We start from the raw sequence: 16,802 nt of genomic DNA on the forward strand, positions 1-16,802 counted from the left end.
GGCTCTGATACTCAACCATCACTACATTCTCAATGCTATAACTCATCTTTTGAATGGCTTGACATACACTACTTACTTGACTCTTAAATCACTCGGCATGTATTGTCTTCTCAACTCATGAGTGACCAGGCACATACTATCTTCTCAGCATGAATTGTCTGACAACTAATGCTCGAGATGCTTTAATCGCTCAACTCACATTGATTGCTTGGCTCGCTCTAATCAATTGGCTTACACTGTAATACTGATAGATAATGACTAAGTGTTTTGTCATTGCCTCGTCAAAACCAATATGAGATTAAAACCTTTCACATAAAGAAGGAAACAAAAGAAATTAAATGTTTCATTTCTACAAGCTATGAGCAGTAGGAATGCATTTGAAATAGGAAAAAAAAGACCATACAATCTATATCATCTAGAAAAATAAGTATCTAGACCTCAAGATTTGGCATGTAAATATATTTCCTTTTATTCCCAAAATATAAAAAAACAACAATACTATTATTCCATCCCTACTATTACAACTAGTTTGCAGAAAATAAAACAACTCTCTCCTATTCCCTTACAAATAGATATGTCTTCTTCCTTGCAACAGCCTCAAGACTTGCAGAACAAAAAGAAGAACCCCTCCCATACTTGTTGTGGCATATTTAATATCTATCATTCTCATAAAATTTTAGTTATTAGCCTAATTATTTCTTGGTAAGGTCTTCTTTTATCTTCTTTTTGATGATTATATTCTTAAGGAACTTAATTATCACATCCACATTAAAATTAAAAACCATCAACAAAATGCCACACTTCCCAATCATATTAGTTTTACAATATATGCACCTATTGGGGAACCTAATGCCTACTAATGAAAGCTAAATTTGGTGTCCATTCTATTCAACTTTGATTCTCTATTGCTTTGCATATTAGCTCACAACTCAGATGATTCTTCCTTTAGAGATTTTCATATGCCAATCACATGTTTGGTGTTCAACTCATGGTGTTATTGATATTTAATTTAATCTATAAAGGGGAAAATATTAGGTGCTTGATAAAATGTATATTTACACCTATCCAAATCACATGGCATCTTCCTATTTTTTGTATTGACATTTTGTCGAGTATTTGACAAACAATCACATACTTTCTGTGACCTCTCCTACACATGCAAACATGATGCCCATAACCAAGCTCACAAAATTCTCAAATGATGAATCATCAACCTTCCTATTAACCATTCAATACTATTCTCCATATCATATTTATCTAATCCATATGTGAAAATTTTGCCAAATAGTCCACACCCATTCTCTATGATGCATCAGGTTCCAACTTATATGTCTTTCACGACATAGTTTGTTGGTGCTAAAGAATTCTTTACCATATATTAACCACAATCTCCTAGTTTAAGGTCACAATTCCTTTTATCTATCCTTGGAGACTTAACCTAAAGATATAATGGTTATTGGTATTGGGTTTGAGGTTGTATCATGATGATATTGATTCATGTATCCTCTTGTTTATGGATTTACCCCAATGTGCATTAACTTAGTTGGACTCAAATAATTATCTACAAGATTCCTCTTGATTGTTACAATCATTGACTAGTTGTGATTCAAATTTCATCATGACCTTGTTGTATGCCTAAGCATTGAGTTTTGAGTGCTTTAGCCAAACTACTTCTATGACTGCATAGACATTATTAGTTGTAGGGCTCAATCTTATTCAACAAGTACCATTTTTGTCATTGGGTTCTCGATGTATCCTAGTGTGTGTTGCCATGATTTATCTATATTGGTCATCAAGTGGGAAGTACATTATTCATCTCGATGGTTATGAGTTCAATCTCTACACTTGGGCTTCATTCATGGTGCGTATTGGTTGTTACTTCCGTTTGAGCCATATTAGGTCAGAGTCAAGAGCATATAGAGTCTTCTTGGATCTTAATTTTACCCCTTGAACCTATAACCCTTTTTAAATGTTGCTAAAATTCTCAAGTTGAACAATCACCATTTTGACCTAAGGGACATTCTAACAAATAATTTATATGAATTCCTTTCAATGCTTTTATGTCTACTCCAACATTATCATTAGACTGAAAGGTTCCTACACTATTGACATCATGGATGAATCATCAAGCATTTGAGATTTAGGTTCTCAAATCCATTAGGGACACATGAAGTAGTGTTGGCTTTTTAAAATTCTCTATCTTATAAAAATAATGACATCCTCAGGTGGTTATTCTATCAGATTGGTTGTTGCATGTCATGAATCAATCCTCTTTCAATGAATCCAAAATTGACCCTATAAAGTGGATGAATTACATTTCTCTTATGAAACAATACAATAGTGCTCTTCTAATTATCATTCTAGTTATGAACAATTGTAGCTTTATTAAGAAAAAATATGGGTCTCAGGGTATCCAAGAAGACTGATGTCATGTGATTGGGTTTATGGAACGTGGTTTTTCTCTTCACCACTTTATATATTTTTCATACTTCAATATTAATTGGCTCTTCAAGACTTCAAATGAAATATCTTCACTATGTGTATACATTTCATTATAGATTCACCTAAGAAATACTACTGCACTAGAATCATAATATTTGGCACCTTCACATAAACTTTGGATGATGGCTATGGACCAAGTAACTTGGTCCATATGCACTTGGGTTCTAGAGAATCTTTGAATTAAACCTTGAAGTGGTGTCCTTGTACTTCAAAATTTGCATTTTGAACCAAAGCATGTGAACTTTTGAGCTTTGAACTTAAATTGAACTTTGATCTTTGAAACCCAGGATGTGAACTCTAAATTGATGATCTTGCATCCTAAACTTGAACATTAGCTCTTTTAATTTATGAACATAATTTGAACTTTAAACCTAAAATTCTAATTCTAAACCTCAAACTAGGAATCTACATCTTGAAAACTGAACCCTGAACCATTTTGAACCTTCAAATTTGAATCCAAACTTTGAACTTGAACCTCTAAACTTTTAGGTTCAAAGTTTAGGTTCAGTATATCCTCAAAGCATTATCTTCTCACAAGTCATAGTCTAGAAAATCATCATTAGCAAAAAGAAACCAACCAAAGATTCATTTTATGGGATTGATTTGGAAGTTTAAAATGTGGGTGCTAAAGCATGGTAATAGCTGGCTTTGACCAGGGATGTGGGCTATGAGGGACATAAGTGATCCAATAGTCTTTGTTAAAGACTAGTGTCATATCTAGTGGGAACCAAAGTTGGCATACAATGGAGATCAATGGGACTACTTGCAGAGAGGGGAAGAATAGGAAAACACCTAATAAAACACCTAAACTACCATCAACTAGAACCAATGAACAAAGAAAGCTACAACCAAGCATAATAAAACTTATATAAAAAGGATAGGGCAAGCTTCCCATACCTTGAGTAATGGACCTAGCTTCTCATGGAAATCCATTAACTGGTTGAGAAAATTATGCGTCGATGTGAAAAAGTGGCTAGAAAATGAGGTGCATCACTTCATACAACCATTTAGTAGCAGATAAAAGTATGGATATGAACATCATGTTTTGGACAAACCTTTAAATCAATGTGTTTGGTCCAAATAGACACTCAACTCCATATAAACTTGGTTACAAGATTCTAACATGATTCTTAATGAGTTGATTTGTATCCCACACACCTTTGTGACTAGACCAGGATGACTCAAATTTAGGCTTTTCACATGGATTCATCATGGAAGAGAAAGGAGTCCTCATGGTTTTCACCTTAGTTTTAACAAGATCCTTTGGCATTTTAGGCTATAGCAATTTTTCATAAAATTTAATGTGACTAAACTAAATACACTCATAATCAACATGCAAGAAGTTTTCTATTTTAGTGTTACCAACCTTAAGAATTTCTTGATGTTGATGATTCATTACACTTCTTTGATCAAAGTCACTAGCTGAATATATATCAAAAGTATCAAATATAAAAGATTCTAATTTTGAAAAAGAAATATCTGCCAACAAATTCCCACCTAATTTGACATTAATCACGGCTTTTAGAGGGTCTTCTTGTTCCTCTAGTGCTCTAGGGCTCAACCTCTCTTCTTGAGATGCATAATCAAAATAAAATATTTTATATTCCCTTCATATATCAACATAATGGGTATCTTTTGATCTATGCTGGTTCATCATTCTTTCCCGACTAAAAGTAGTGACTAAAGTAGTGTTAGAGACTTAAGAAGGAAAAGATTCAAATTCTAGAAAGGAAACAATGAGCAATAGACTCTCACGTAGCTCATTATCACCAAGTTCTCCCTGATTGGGAAACACAACAAAGAAATTCATTAGATTAGATGATTGAGGAAGGTGCTAATCATTATTTCCAACCTATGAACAACATAGTTTTGTCATATCCAAGTTATCATTTTTAGTGGGTATCAGCCCTTGAAGATCTTCATCATCATATTCAACATGTAGATGCTATATTTTGGTCACATTCTTGGGATTTTTTTCTATAGAAAGAGGTATTAGTGAATCCTCTGCACTAAAAAATATTAAATTCTAACAAATAGAAATAGGTTTTTCTAATTTTGTCTCTCTAAGAACAAGCCTCTTTTGAGTAGGCTTCCCCTTCAGATAATGTTGTTTTCATAAGTGCATACTTTAGCCTATAAGGATTAGTACATCTTAACCCAATAATGATCATATCATCATCCAAGCTAACAACCTCCCTTTATACATCTTGTAACCTCTGTATTTTTAGTCATAGAAGTAAGAATCTAACTTCAGCTTGCATAGCAACAATGAATACACACAACTAATTATTTTTAGTCGGTTGACTAGTTGGGGGAATCTTTAAAATAGTTCTATTGAATATATTGACAAAATTCCTTATGGCCTACCCTTTTTCCATCTCAATTTTGAAGAAACTAAGTAGAAATTCAACAAGATCAAGTGCAAGCATAAACCTTTGAATAAATTTTACCTCAAGATCATTCCAGCAGGTGATGCACCCATTTGGAAAATTTTGGAACCAATTTGCTACACTTCTAGCAAGGCTTCTAAAAAATAATTTGACAAAGACATTCTCTTCCTACACACAAAGAATCCTGTAGGAAATCGTAACCACTTTGATGTGATTGTTAGGGTCTTGTTTTGTGTTGCCAAAAAAATTAGGGAGATATTCCATTGACCTTTTAGGTAGGGCTAAATATTGGGAGTCCCCATGGCTTGGCTGCAACCAAATTCATAACACATGGGACTTATTTTACCAAAACAAATTAGAGTTGTCAAACTCTATCCTTGGTGAGGTACCTTTAGATATCCAAGAAACAAGACACTGAGACTTCACTTTCTATTCTAGTAGAGTTGCCAAAAATATGTTAGTAAATAGATTTGTCCTTCAAAAAGAAATAGAACATATGACTCAAAACACCCAAACAAAAGAACAAAAAGATACCAATAGTTGGATGAGTTTGTTGAAAATACAATAAGGAAGTAAATTCTTGGGGGTAGGGGGTGAAACTATTCTCCACACATCCATCTCATAATCTATGCTTTTAATCTAAAATACAAAATTAAGCATATACATCCATAGCATGAAAGTAAAATATTCAACACACGTATGACACAAGATATTTGGTTACCCAAAAACCCTCCAAGAAGGTAAAACTAGGGTGGGGATGACACCCCCAAATCTTCACTACTACAATAATAAATGGTATCTAATGAAGGTTACAATTTTTAATCATGAAACATGATCTACCCTATGAAAGGTCTACCCTGTTAAAGGCTTACAAGATTGTTAGATCTTACCCTATTAAAGGATTTAAACACCTTGGTAAAAGTGTTCCTAGTAAAAGGACTTAAACTTAAAATAAAGTAAGCACCCTATTAAAGGATTTACAACAGCCTATTAAGACTACTAAGTTAAGATATTTAACTGATTCACCTATTAGAATGTCTATGCAATGATCCTTTGGTTAGCACTCTATTGCTTGATATTAGATCACCTCTATCCTGATGTATACTTGATCCTTTCTGATAAGATGTATCTCAGTTGTCCTCTGATTCCTTTCCTTTGTTCTCTTTTTACCTAATTTTTCAATGTAACTCAATCATAACACCTTAGTCACCATGAATTTTCTGTTTGCACATGCAAACTCTCTTCAATTTTCCTTATGCATTCCTAAAAATTTTAGGGTTTTTCTTCCTTATGAAGACCTAGGTGACTTAGAGTTAGGTATGAATCAATGGTAGTGATTCACCCATATTGCCACTTAAACCTTCCCTTTTTTTGATTGGATGCATGTAATGCATAAGGATTCACACTTACAATTTGTCCTTATCATCAAAAATCGTAAAAAAATTCTTAAATCATCCCAAAAATGTTTTACATAAAATTTTATGCCATTACAAACATTTATGTCAAAACTGTGTAACTCAACACTTAAAGTCCTTGATGCTCAACATCAACTACAACTTCAATGTTGTAACTCAGCTTGTAAATGACTTGACATCCACTAATCACTCCACATCTGAATATCTTGGCACTTGAATGACTTGACACTTATTAGTTACTCGGCTCACACTAAATATCTCTCGCTCGACATATACAATCTGAAAACTTTATGCTTGGCATGCAATACTTATTCGACATGAACTAAGTAAATAACTTTAGTATATTGTCACTCATATGTCAAAACCAATATGAGATTAACAATATCCCCCTTTGACATGAGCGAAAAAATACTTGATCATGTATAAATAACCTTTAGCCTTTCAATCATAACTTAGATAATATCCACATTTATACAAATTTTCAAAACTTCAAAATTTTGCAAAAGCTTATGATCCATTAGTCATACCTCAAAATTTAATAACCCCCCTTGAGTTGATTGTGCTCTTCAATATCTAAACTTTCAAAATTATTCCTCCTACTGAGTAGATTTGCATTAGCTGATTTGTGTACTCTATTTCTATCATCTCCCTCAAAAATATTATCTCCCCCATACCTCTTATTTCTCCCATACTTCTTGTTTCTCCCCCATTTTGACACTGATTTCAAAGGGGGGTTATACGTTGATAGTGTGTTTGTCCAAAAATGATTTGTGGACCTCAAGCATGATTTTCAATGCTACATCCTAGTTATCACAAGATACCTCTAATAACTTGATCTGGATTGCCAACTCGACAACAAGGTGAACTAGGCCTTCATGAGTAGAAAGATTCAGATCTTTCTTCATAAGTGTTTCAGCAAAGGCTAGTTCCTTCTGCAATATCTCCATATGTGGAGTCAAAATGAATTGGATGCTAATCAGTCTAGCCTTGATGTTTGCTTCATCTGTGTGTAATACTACTAATTGAGTTTGGGAGTTGAGGAGAGTCCTAAAATGTTTCTCACTCTAAGCTAGAGATTTTGGCAAAGTTATACCGGATGCATGTATATGACTTTCCAAACTTAGAATATGACTCATTATTTCTTGTGTGAAGAGTGTTGGATTACACAATTTAGTGTACAAAGAGAAAAAAATTTCTAGTACCTTCTTCACACTATCAATTTTTGTTGCTAACTTAACCTATGATAGTGCAATAACACTTGATATCTTTTCATCAACCTTATGTTGGAACTTTCTCTCAGACCATTCAAGTAATTTAACATTTGAATCTAGATCTATGTCATTGAGCTTCTTCACTAAGCTAGTTAGCTACTCTAAGATCAACTTTGTTACTTTTGGTGCTAGTAGGCTAAATGCATTAAGAAAAATATCCTTGATATCTATCAATGCTTGTTTCTGCCTATTCTCTTGTCTGAGTAGTTCTTGATTTTTCTTCTTTGCTAGAGCTTCTTGGAGTATACCCATCTGCTTAATAGTGATAGTTGCATAATCAAACTTGGGCAACTCAATCACTTCATCCAAGTTCACATTAACAAATGGTGTGACTTCATCTACCTTAGATCTGCTTGGACTAGGTCATGATGATTGTAGGGGTATAGCTTCTATACTTGGCCTATGAAGAGCTTGACTAGGAGGAGTAGCAGTTTCTGGTAAAGTTACCAATGTTTGTATTGATAATTGCTCCCCAGGTTTGGTAGTCATACCTAGCTCTTTAGTCTTATCCTTTGTTTTCTCTACATTCATAGATGCACCTTGTTCTTGTGCTATAGGTGCAAAAGTATCTACCTAAATTGTTTGAACTTGTGTTCCATCAATATTTTCTATCTCATCATTTTGCTTTCCAACTATCTCACCCTCATCATGTTCACTCTCCTTTATAGTGATTGAGATTGGAGTACTTTGTTCCAATGTACTAATGACAGAAGTTGTCTCCTTCTTATGATATACCACAAGGGGTAATGTAGGTTATATTATAGAGAATTGAGGAGGGGTTTTAGATGTAACTTTTTTCTATACTTCCTCCCCTACAAATACCTTTTTTGCCTTCTTAATTCATCAATACTCACCAATACAAGATTTTCACAAAGTTTGGCTCAGGTAGTGGATTCTACCAGTATCTTCTTTAAGTCATCCTCCATGAGGGGATTGATGTTCTGAGTGGCACTATCAAAAACATCATTAATCTTTACTATATTATTTTTTCTATTCACCTCATGTGGAGGGTTGGCACTCAATGTTGGTGTATCTATTACACTCTATTATATGTTGCCCATCCTCAACTAGTGCCTATGTATCTTCATTTGTTTATGTGTCTTCCACTTCTGTAACTATCTTAGTGTCAATTTTGGTTAGCTTAGTTGTCTATTGTTGTTCTTCTTTGTCCTCACCTACTTTAATAGGTGCCTACATTATTGCTTTGGTTATTGTCAAACCATATAGTGATTTCCAAATCAAAGTGGTCTTTTATGCAACATCCTCAACCTTTTTTTGCAACATGTTAAATGCCTTGTATTTTGATACAAATTTTCTAGTATGCTTCTTTAATTCCTTGGCCATTGTTTCTCTATCCAGTTCTAGCATCACTTTGGCAAGTGTAGTCTCTTTGATTTATCTCTCTATTTATATTGACTTTTTTGCTCATTCTATTGGATAATTCCTTTGGTAGAGAGTTGGCAATCTCAATTGGAGCTTGTTTAAATGTTGCCATCATGGTGTTAGATACAATTGATTAACTGTGTATTGTCTTTGATGTTACACAAATGTCATATCATTATCAATTAGTATATGCCAAGCTCACTAGAGTAGTGAAGACAATTTTCTGTGTCTACTAAGCGTTCCTATGATTGCCTAATCTAGAAGGCAATGTCTACCAAGTTCACTTGGGCATTAAAGGAAAGTATGTAGAAGATGAGTGTTAACCAAGCTCATTCAATTAATGAAGGAAAGTTGGATGGAACTAGTACTAACCGAGCTCACTTGGTTGCCAAAGGATTTTCACAAGTTTGCAACATTAACCAAGCTTCTGTTGGTTAAGAAAGGAAATCGTCTTTGAGTTAGTTTCTATCGAGCTGGGTTGGCTAAGGAAGGATTTTCTTATTTTGGAATATTAAGCTTAATTGATTTATCTATTGATTCCAGCCGATGGAGGTGACAAATATTAATTATTTTAAGTTGTATTTGAATTGACTTGACAAAGTGGAAGATATAAGTATAAGGTCAAGTTTTGATTTCATAGTGTGGATATGCAAGTATGAAGATGCTATTGAAGATTTAATGATGTGAAGAGGAATCTAATTTGAAGGATAAGCAGAATATCCTTATGGAGTAGAAAAGTTATATCTAATTAGGAGGGATCAAGTACAAGCCAGAATAGAGATCTATAATTAGCAATTTAGTTGCATTAAAATTAGGTCATCTCATTGTTACTCTCTAACCATTGTAGTAGTGATCTAAATCTTTTAATAGAGTTAGCTTAACAACTATTTGAAAATCCTCTAACAAGGTGGCAGTTCTATTAAATTGTCTAAAGACCTCTAATAAGGCCACTCCTAACAAGGTGATTAAATCCTCTAACAAGATCACATCTAATAGTGTGTTTTGTAACCTTTAACAAGGTTTGCTCCTAATAGGGCTCACTTTAGAAGAGTGAAAATAGTATCTAGTTACAATTGGTGGTTTTTCCCAAATTGGGTTTCCACATTAAATCTTGGTGTCAAATGTGTTCATGCAATTTTCTTTTATGTGTCTACAACTAAGTTAAAGTATTGATAATCACAGATAACATCAAAAGTTTATATGTTAAACATTTACCAAGCTCATTCAGTTATTACCAAGTTACAACATTTTATGTGTGTTTATCAAGTTTCAGTAGTATTCAATTTTTAGTTTGCATTTTTGTACTGACATCTAAGGGATTTGGGATTTATTTTAGTCAAAATTGATTTGCCCCTCGCCTCTCAATTACTCTTATTATATTTCCAACACGTGGCATAAATTGACTCCTCTACTTGGTTCATCTCAACTTTCTCAAGCATATCAAATTTAATATGTGAGAGACCAGATAAATCAGTATTATTCCTTATATTCTCACATATATTATCTAAACGTAAGGAAAGATGGTGACTTACCACTTGAAATTGGCTATTATCATCAGATTTAGTCTTCTCTTCATCATATTTAGTTGGAGCTATGTGTCTTCTCCTTATTTTCTTCTCAAGGTCCTCTTTAATGCTAGCTGGTCTAGCTCTCTTCACTTTTGACTTGACTGCTTCTTGAGCCCTCTTTGTAGTAGCCCTTGTGCTTGCTCTTGTAGAGGGAATTGTAGGATTAGGTTTTGCAACCTTCCTTGGTTTGCTAGTAGCTAGTGTCTTAGCTTTCCTCTTCTTTTTCTCGGGTGCTTCATAAGATTCTTCTCTCTTGATACCTTCTTCAATTTCCACTTCTTCTGCTTGGTCTTCTCCTTGACCTTGAGTCTAGGTTAGTGGTGCTTGAGAAGGTATGTCTTCTTCATCATCATCTTCTTCCTCCTCCTCTTCTTCTTCTTCTTTGTCTACTCCTTCACCAAATTTCTACTTTAGCTTCTTCACAATTTTTTTCTTCTTCCTAGTGACTGAGGTAGTCTTTAAATCCATAGTTATCTTTGATTTGCCCATGTCATAGTTTCCAAAGGTAGTAGCCTTAGCATCTACATCTTTTGCAAGTAATAGTGTTATTGCTGCAAAGGCTTCAGCAACATTGACTTCATAGCCTAGTGGCCTTAGCCACCTTACCCTTGGAATAATATCTTGAACATAAGTATAATCAGTGTTAACTAGAAAAAAAACATCTTTGAAATGTTTCTCCAGTAGTGAAACTAGTATCCTCAGTCTCTTCTTCATTGATTATTTGAAGTCCTCAAAATAGCTAGTCATAACTGACTTAAAAATTTTCCCAAGTTTCTCAATAAACTCAACTATCTAGAATGCAATGAATCTATTTGTTTTCTAGGAGACTTTACCAAATGTAGGGAATGTATTCTATACATAAAAGAACATATATACAAAATTGAACCAAATTTACATTTTGTACTTTTAGTCTTCCTTATAGCTCCCAAAGTTTCTAACAATTGTTGCATCTACAACTCGGCAAGGTTATAGGTATGATCCTTCTCGATTGTCTTATAGCCCATGTCAAAAATAATACATGGCACATTGTTGAGCCTACTTGATTGGTAGAAATTATGTGCTATTATCCTCACTAAAAATGCAATTATAGTATTTGAGATAGTATCAATTGTCATCCCTCATTTGTTTCACACTACCCCTGTATTATTCTCAATGTCCTCTTTAAATTCACTTCTCATTGTTTTAAGTTGGTCAAGTATTGGATACCCAGTTACTTTATGTACAATTTTCTTTGTGATCTTCACCGATCAATTATCCAACCATATAGAATTATCATGAATTCTATTGAAGACTACCTTAATCCATTTAGTCTTGAAAACATTTGGGAAATCTAGGGCACATGTCAACCCTTTCCTCTCTATGATCTTGAATTCATCCTTCAGTGCTCCATTTTCACATAATTTTCCATAGGTTTCCCTAATCTCCATGTCTCCTATGCTACCCACCTTGCATATGTAACAACTTCTTACATCTTGAATCATCAAAACTCAAGGTGGTATCATCGACAACACACCAGATGGATCTTGCTTGTAAGCAATATCAGTTATAACTCTAAAGTTTGGTTGTCTAATCTCATTCCTTATCAGTTGCACATTCAAAAATTATTTACCCTCTTTAGCTTTAGGAGCTAAAGAACTAGACACCATTATGTAAACTAGGGTTTTCAAAATTTGAACTAAATAGCTCAACACATGATAAATACCTTTGCAAATTTGCTATGATAGTGTTGAGTGACTCTTGAATCTAGTTTGCAAACATTGGTATGATCTCTTTCAATTTTCCTTTCACTCTCCATGCTCTTCTTCAAATTTGAATGATGTCAAATCAGTGGAAATTAATTATATAGATCTCAAAACCTTGCAATTAATCCTTAGTGCACACACAACTATAAGCTTGGCTTGAATAAAGATTTTGAGTTACTTAGCTTCCATGAAGTTTCCTTTTCAACTTAGCAACCACTAAGAGCTTGGTCAATAGTAAAAACTTTGATAGCTCAACATCAACTAACATTTCACTTTGCAACCATAATAAAACTTTTCATGCTTGGGAGTAACATAAAAACTAACAAATCTTAAAGATTTCTTCTAGATTCTTAACAACACTTTGCATCTTTATTCATGCATGTGTGATCACTTGACCCATTGGGTGAAGTGATCCAATCTATAGTTGATGTGCTACAATCTTCTATTTTCTTCAATGTCTTGTCCATCTCATCTCTGACATTCTCAACATCTACCTTTCCTTTGCCTTTGTTGAACTCACTGCTCAGTGCCTTTGACCTTTTTGGAAAATTCCTACTTATGTGACCATTCTTCAAACAACTAAAACATGTGGTTTGACTTAACCATCTACTATAGTCACTTTTGAAATGTGTTCTTATGCAATTTTCAGCAACATGTCCATACTCTTGATAGTAGTGACAACTATACCTTGTATTATAATCCCAATTATAAGAGTTGTCATTGTGCTTTACCTTTTTCCACTTGTTTGATAATCATTTAGGCTTGGATCTGCACTCATATGCTCTATGTCCATACTTCTGAAAATTATAGCAGTACCCTTCAATTCTTTGTGTGCTTGTGGTCTTGGTTCTACATTCATATGCCTGATTCCTTGTTTGTTGCATTTGTGGCAATGACCCATGAACTTCTACTTAGGATTCAAATTTTTAGTCTTGCTCCTGCAAACATTAGTAGTATGACCCATCTTACCACAATTACAAGTGGTTTTGGAGTTCTTACCTTTGTTACTTCTTTCTTCACCATTTTTGGATGATTCTCCTTCTTCAGTAATAGTGTAACCCAATCCAGAAGTATCACTATTGGATCTTGGGGATCTCATCAATTGTATAAAGTATTTGATGGCTTCAATAGGTTTGTTGAAACTATCAACAAACTCCTTTTCATTTTTTAGATCATTTCTTAGTTGTTCATTCTGCAACTTTAGTGTTGTGATCTCAATATCCTTTGCATTCAGTTCATGATTTACAATCATCATTTGACACAAAGTTTCTGATTACATGTAAGTAATCCTGGTTAACTCTAATATTTTCTCTTCTAGCTTATTTGTTAAAATCCTTTTGTCATATTTAATCATGAATTTGTCCTCTTCACCTTTTTTTTTCTTCTCAATCACCTCACATAGTAATATTGCTTAGACTTCTTGTTCTCTTTTAAGATTTTTGACCTCTTCAATTAGGGTTCCATTCTTTTCCATTAGATCTGCAACTGCTGGATCAAATTCATTAGTGTTTCCATTTGTAAACAATTCAATAGTGTCAATCTCTTTGTATTGTATGTCATTCTCTTTAATAAAAAATTTCTTCCTTCTCTTCATTGGTATATTCAAACCATTTCTTGCTTCATTCAGTTGATGTAAGGAAAGTTGTATTTCAATTTTTTGGTTCTTAATAGTCTTTCCTAATATGTAGACTTCCATCTCAAAGATCTTTTTCTCAAAAATACAAAGCTTTACTTTCTATAAAACTCAACTCTAATACCTATTGTTGGAAATGCAATAGGGAAGTAAACTCTAGGGGGAGAATCAACACTTTAAGCTTTCAACCTCTAAAACTATTCACCACACATCCATCTCACAATCTATGCATTTAAACTGAAATACCAAATTAAACATATCTAGCCATAGCATGAAAGTAAAATATTCAACACATGAATGACATAAGATATTTGGTTACCTAGAAATCCTCCAAGGAGAAGGTAAAACTAGGGTGGGGATGACACCCACAAATCCTCACTACTGTAGTAATAAAGTGTATCTAATGAAGGTTGAAATGTTTGATCATGAAACATGATCTACCCTGTGAAAGGTCTACCTTATTAAAGGCTTACAAGATTGTTAGATCTTACCCTATCATGGGATTTAAACACCCTGCTACAAGTGTCTCTAGTAAAAGGACTTTAACTTACAACAAATTAAGCATCGTATTAAAGGATGTACAATAGCCTATCAAGACTACTTTGTTAAGAGATTTAATTCATTCACCTATTAGAATGTCTTAGCAATAATCCTTTGGTTAGTAATATGTTGCTTGATGTTAGATCATCTCTATCCCTATGTATACTTGATCCTTTCTGATCAAATGTATCGTTTTTGTCCTCTGATTCTTTTCCTCTATTCTCCTTTAACTGAGTTTGCAATGTAACTCAATCACAACACCCTAGTCACCATGAATGTTCTGTTTGCGCATGCAAAATATATTCAATTATCCTTAAGCATTCCTAAAAAAATTTAGGGTTTGTCTTCCTTATAAAGACCTAGGTGACTTAGGGTTAGGTATGAACCAATGGTAGTGATTAACCCATATTACCACTTAAACCTTCCCTTTTTCTAATTGGATGCATGTAATGCATAGAGAATCACAATTAAGATTCATCCTTATCATCAAAAGATCATAAAACAATCCTTAAGTTGGCCCAAAAATGCTTTATATAAAAGTTTGTGCCATTACAAACATATATGTCAAAACAATGTGCATTTCCTCTGAATGACTCGACATCCACTGATCACTCAACATCTAAATAGCTTAGCACATACCATCTACTCTGCACTTGAGTGACTTGGAACTTACTAGTTACTTGACTCACACTAAATATCTATCACTTGGCATATGATATTTGACATCTTTATGCTCAACATGTATTACTTGTTCAACATGAACTAAGTAAATGACTTAAGTATATTGTCAATCATATGTCAAAATCAATATGAGATTAATAGAGTTATCATTTATTGATAACTATCCTCTAAATTGAGAGGTACAAGTCCCTCTTATAATGATTTATAATGAATTAAATGACTGCTTATGTCTTTTACCCAAAGACACAAAGGTTTTCTAACATCTGTCCATCAACATGGAATGAATGCAATTACAAGCTTTAAGAACAGGAAAAAGAAAGAAAGAATATGAAATAGCCACACAACCATTTATTGAACCTCTCACATAAAGAAGGAAATGAAAGAAATTAAATGTTTCATTTCTACAGGATATGACCAACAGGACTACTTTTGCAATAGGAAAGAAAAGCCCATATGATCTATTTCATCTTGACAAATAAGTATCTAGACCTCAAGATTTGGCATGTACATATATTTCCTTTTATTCCATAAAAAATAACAAAACAACAATACTATTATTCCATCCCTACTATTATGATTAGTTTGCAAAAAATAAAACAACTCTCCTCTATTCCCTTTACAAACAAATATAGCTTCTTCCCTACAATAGTCTCAAGACTTGTAGACCAAAAAAATAAGAACCCCTCCCCATACTTGCTGTGGCATATTTAATATCTATCGTTCCTATATCATTTTTATTACTAGCATAACTATTTCTTGGTAAGGTCTTTTTTTTTCTTCTTTTTGATGGTTATATTCTTGAGGAACTTAATTACTAGTTCCACATTATAATTGAAAACCATTGAAAAAATGCTCCACTACCCAATCATATCAGTTTTACAATATATGTAACTATTGGGGAACCTGGTTCCTACTATTGAAAGCTAAATTTGGTGTCCATTCTCTTCAACTTTAATTCTTCATTGCTCTACATATTAGCTCACAACTAAGATGATTCTTCCTTTGGGGATTTCCATATGTCGACCATGTGTTTGGTGTTCAACTCATGGTGTCACTAAGATTTACTTTAATTTATAAAGGGGAAAATATTAGATGCTTGATAAAATGTATATTTACACCACTCCAAATCACATGGTGTCTTCCTATTTTCTATATTGACATTTTGTCAGGTATTTGACCAACAATATCATGCTTTTTGTGACCTTTCCTACACATGAAAACATGGTACTCATAACCAAGCTCACAAAATTATCAAATGATAAATCATCAAACTTCCTATTAACCATTCAAGACTATTCCCCATATCATATTTATCTAATCCACATGTGAACATTTTGTCAAACATTCCACACCCATTCTCTATGATGCATCGGGTTCCAACTTATATGTCTTTCACGACATAGTTTGTTGGTGCTAAAGAATTATTTACCATCTATTAACCACAATTTGCTAGTTTAAGGTCACAATTCCTTTTATCTATCCTTGGGGACATGACCCAAAAATATAATGGTTATTGGTATTGGGTTCAAGGATGTATCATGATGATCTTGATTCATGTATCCTCTTGTTTGTGGCTTTACCCCAATGTGCATTCACTATTTTGGACTCAAATAGTTATATGCAAGATTCCTCTTGATTGTTACAATTGTTGACTAGCTATGATTTGAGTGTCATCAT

The sequence above is a fragment of the Cupressus sempervirens genome, chromosome 4, assembly GCF_028749045.1.
Source record: "Cupressus sempervirens isolate cs-2001-9-10 chromosome 4, ASM2874904v1, whole genome shotgun sequence".
Classification (NCBI taxonomy): Eukaryota; Viridiplantae; Streptophyta; class Pinopsida; order Cupressales; family Cupressaceae; genus Cupressus; species Cupressus sempervirens.